The 4,771-nt window shown below is 54.0% G+C and overlaps 1 pseudogene; it reads left to right on the top strand.

The window, feature by feature from the left end:
- The first annotated feature begins 1,140 nt into the window (after positions 1-1,140).
- LOC119280020 lies at positions 1,141-4,689 on the top strand (annotated as a pseudogene).
- The last annotated feature ends 82 nt before the right edge of the window (positions 4,690-4,771 follow it).

The following is a 4,771-nucleotide window of genomic DNA, read 5'->3' as shown; positions in this document are numbered from 1 at the left end:
GAGAGAGAAAGGTAGATAGAAGAGAGAGTAATGGGGAGAAATATTGAGGAAGAAGAAGAGTGAGAGTGGGAGCATGTGGGAGGTAGGGGAAAGGGAAGAGGGGAGGGGGAGGGGAGGGGAGGGTGGGGAAAAGGTGATGGGTTGGTGCGGATTAGCAATAGCGCGGGAGTTAAAATGCGCTGCTGCTAAGGAAGTAGCAGCAGCGCGCTTTGGGCAACGGCGCTACTGCTAACCGGGACAAAAAAGTGTGCCAATTTGAAATTTAGCAGCAGCGACCTCAGAAAAAGCGCGCTACTACTACATCCATAGCAGTAGCGCGGCTCGCGGCACCGCGCTACTGCTAAATGGAGTTTGTGGACACCGTCGGTCGATATTTGTAGCAGCGTGGTTTACACCGAGCGCGCTACTGCTAAAAACTTATCAGTAGCGAGTTTCCCGCACACGCGCTACTACTAATTAGCAGCAGCGCTCCTTTTTGAGCCACGCTGCTGCTAAGATTCTGTGTATAGGCTTTTCCTTAGTAGTGTTAGTAGGCTGCACGCTCGTGTTGGTGCTCCGCTCTCCGATTTCCTAAAGCGAAAAAGTAAAAAAGAAAATGCGACTCAACACTTAGCATAATGGCGGTCGGAGAGAAGGAGGAGCGCCGCCGCCAGCGACCCCGGAAGCAAGCAGAGGTTCGAGGTCGGGAAACCCCATTCCCTTCCTCTACTTATCCATCCCATAATAGTTACTTAATGCAATTTCCTTTTCTTGCGGAAAACCATAGTCTGATTACCGTGTAGAAGTGCACGCTCTAGCCAATGCAACCAAAATACCGATCTTATGGAAGAGACTGGATAGCACATTATACGTCAACACTCCCTCTCACGTGTGGCTCCCTCAGGCCTAAACGTGGATTGAAAGTGGGCTGCAATTTTAATTGCGCCAGCCAAGTCTTGAACTCAAGACCTCTTGGCTCTGATACCATGTAGAAGTGCATACTCTACTCAATGCAACCAAAAAATCGATCTTATGAAAGACACTAGGTAGCACATTATACGTCAACATACCCCTCATGAACCCTAACATTCCCTTACTGCAACAGTGGAGGAGAGGAGAGAGGGCGCTGCTGTAGGAGAAAGTAGATAAGACAGGTGATGCATGGATCCAGCCGAGGTTTCTCACTCTCTGTATGTTATGCTGGATGGATAGATGTATCATGTGTATGCTTGTGTTCTATGTGCCGCACATTTGCAACCACACTGAATGATGAAACCAGTCCATTAGCTTCACTCATTTTCATTGATTCCATCTGTCTGTGGCTACTGCTGTTTCAGAGTCGATCCCGTTTCCGACTCACCGACGTGTGTGGATGGAAAGAGATTGTGGCAATCTGCGACGCTGGTTGACCCCGTGTCCAAGGTGCTCGGCGATGACAACCTCCTCATCGAGATTCTCCTCCTAATCAACTACCCTGACGAACTTGTCCGCGCCGCTCTCGTCTGCAAGCGATGGTACTGTCACGCCTCCGACCCTGCGTTCCTCTGCCGCTTCCACAAGCTCCACCTGCTCCGCCTTCTCGGCTTCTATGTTGGATCCGGGTCGATTGTGGTCGGTGGGATCCACTCACGCTTTTTGCCGATGCTACCGCACCCCCTAGAGTTCAATGCCGTCATACACCGCGCAAGCTCCGGCCTGGATGCACGCAGCAATAAACATAAATTAATCTTGGGCTGCTCGAATGGCAACATCTTCATCAACACCACAAACGGCGAAGAAGCTGGGTGAGTACATATAGTGCTCAGCCCGCTCTGCCCCAAGAGAAGCATGGTTATCATCCCACAGTTCCCGTACGACAAACATCAAGACAGCAATTTGCACACTTTCAGTAAACTCCTCTTCAAAGAAGAAGGCGATGGCTTCTTCTACTTCTGTGTGTGTATGGAATCTTCCAAGGAGGGAACAAATACTACGATGCATGTGTATATGTTGCAAGATGGTGTCTGGTGCTTGCATACCTCTGCATCGACACAACTCCCTTGTCTGCCACAGGAACTGAATCCTCTGCTTGTTGGCAATAAAATCTATATGGCGGCCACCATAAGCCAAATTCTTGTCTTAGATATCACAACCTTAAGTTTCTCCAAATTTCAGCTCCCACAAGGGCTGGTATTGGTGATAGAGCAAACATATTGTTATGGGTGGATGATGATTCTAGTGTGTATCTCGTTCATTTGAACGAGCTTCAGCTTCGCATCTAGCTGCACAAAGGGGATAACTGGTTGCTGTGGGATACCATCTGTTTGCGAGAGATGTGTGCTAAATTGAGGATGTCTTATCACACACAAGTAATCTTGTTTTTTAGTTCTTCCTTTCTTCTGCCGTTCTTTCCCTAACCTCCTGTAACTCTCTTCTGTAACAACTTTGGTTTGGCAGAGTGAATAGCATAAAACTACCACTTTTCACGTTAGGGTTACAAAAAACTACCGGATTTTTGTTTGTCGCTGATAACTATCAAAATCAGTGTCGGATGTTTCAAAAAATCCAAATGACCGTGTGTTTTACAATCGATTGCGATTATGACATGTCGGGCCCAGAGCTAAACAAACAGTCCCTTTGACTGTTAACTGTCATGTAGGGCCCACACGCCAGTGTCTCCTCATTCCCCCCCCCCTCCTCTCTGCCTCCCTTCTCCTTCTTCTTCTCCTCTCTCTGGAACTCCGTCCCACAGCCATGGCCGTCGGCCACACTGTTGGCACCCGTGGAGCTCTGCCTCCGTTGTTGCTGCTGCCCTCTGCGCAGCCGGCGAGGAGATTGCCGGCGATGGGCATGGGAACCGAGCCCGTTGAGCTGCTCCGCGGCGGCTACGGGCGTTGCAAGGTTGCTCGGAGGACCACGCCGCCTTGAGGAACGTAGCTGCCGAAGCTCCTGGGCGCGGCAGCCTGAGTTCCTGGCCATGGCGGCCCGAACGAAAAGAAAGGCTGCGGCTGCTCCAACGGCTCGCGACTGCGGGTGTTGCCGCGGCTCGCTTGGAGCACGGCCGGGCACAGGGAGCTGCTGGAGGGAGCGCTCGCCGGGCACAGAGAGCGGCTGGAGGGCGAGCGTCGCCGGGCTTGGGAGCTGCCGGAGGGAGTTCGATGAGGTCACTGTGCGGGTGCGCGAGCTGCAGGACGACCTTCGCAGGGACCCAATTGCTTTCTTTGATTAAGTATAGGGATCCGATTGCTTTTTTATTTTTTGGCAAGGGCCTGATTGCTTTTATGGCACATAACAGTCAACAAACGGTCAAACAATCAGAGCTCTTATGCGCGGGCACGACATGTCAGAATCGCAATCAATTGTAAAACACACGGTCATTTGGGTTTTTTGAAACAACCAACGCCAATTTTAGTAGTTATCAGCGACAAACAAAAATCACGTAGTTTTTTGGAACCATAATGCGAAAAGTGGTAGTTTTATGCTATTCACTCGGTTTGGCAATATAAGTTCAGGCCGGCCTAAGCCCGCCGTTGACGCTTAAAAAAGACACATGGGGTGCGGCTAAATCAGGTGGGGCGCAATGCTGAGTCTGTTTTCGTGCAGATGGGTCGGTGCCTACTCTATCTGAGTATTAAGTCCAGGATGCTTTGTAAAGTGTATTAGATGGGAAACGAGGATAGATGGTTGGGTCGTATCCATCCTTTTATGATGATTTGGCCTCCCAGATTCCCTGCGCTAAACGATGATCCTGCAAGGTTTTATCGAAAAAGGGTTTTCCCCGCTTTGTATTCCAAAGCAACCAGCTAACATAGGATACATCTCGGCGCTGGGGCGAGCAGCACAACAAGCCCAAAGACAAAAAAGGAGAAGAAACATAATGCCAACAACGGCAGATCGACAAAGCGCGGAAGGCCCGCCACCGCTGCGCCCTCCGGAAACACCCCACCACAACCCGAGGCTCCGAGTGCCGCATCCCAAGCAGCACCTCCAAGAAGGTATGCGATGCCGACGACGCTGCTGCCCGGACAAGTCCTAGGGTTTCCCCCGGTATGCGGAGGAAAGTAGGGGACGGCTACCACCGACGCCCTTCAAGAAGGAATGGTGGCACCAACCGGTGTCACCGCATCGGCGCCGGACGAACCGGGAAGGATTTCTCCCGCACACCAAATACAACCGCCCATCCGGAGCCAACCATCCAAACAACCACCCAATGCGCCTCCGCGGTTGCGCCGCCGCCCACGCCGTCTCACTACGAGGACCACCACGAGCCCGAGAAGACCGAAGAGAAGCTCCACGCGACGAGAACAACAGCACCACAGCCGAGCGGAAGGGAACCACCTCCACCGCCGTCGTGCGAGAAGTCGAGCCTCCGGCACTGTCGCGGTAGCCGACTGGACACGGTAGCGGGGCATACCAGGCCACCCCTGGCCCGGCCAGGCCCGAAACGGGCCCGCTAAGCCCCGCTGGCCGTGCTGCAGCAAGTTGGCATCGGTGCCGCCAGCCCCCGTCGCGCAACGCCGCTCCCCTGCATCCCGGGAGTCACGCCACCAACCAGCCCCGCCGCAGGCCCGCCCAGGCCCAGATGGGCCCCGTAGGGCCAAGATCTGGGACGAGCGCCGCCGCCAGGATGAGCCACAGTGGCACCCCGCCGCCAACGACGGGGCCGCCGCCAAGCCGCCCGCCTACTCTGCGACAGGGAACCCCGCCGCCAGCTGGACCGCCGCCGCCTAGGAGCACCCCCCGGTGCAACTCCGCCCCGCGCCGGAGCCACCGGGAGGGGAAGGGCAGGAAGGCCGCCGCCACCAGCGACCCC

The sequence above is a fragment of the Triticum dicoccoides genome, chromosome 3B (genome assembly GCF_002162155.2).
Source record: "Triticum dicoccoides isolate Atlit2015 ecotype Zavitan chromosome 3B, WEW_v2.0, whole genome shotgun sequence".
Taxonomy (NCBI): Eukaryota; Viridiplantae; Streptophyta; class Magnoliopsida; order Poales; family Poaceae; genus Triticum; species Triticum dicoccoides.
The sequence above is the reverse complement of the archived record's forward strand: the minus strand, read 5'-3'. Positions and strand labels throughout refer to the sequence as shown.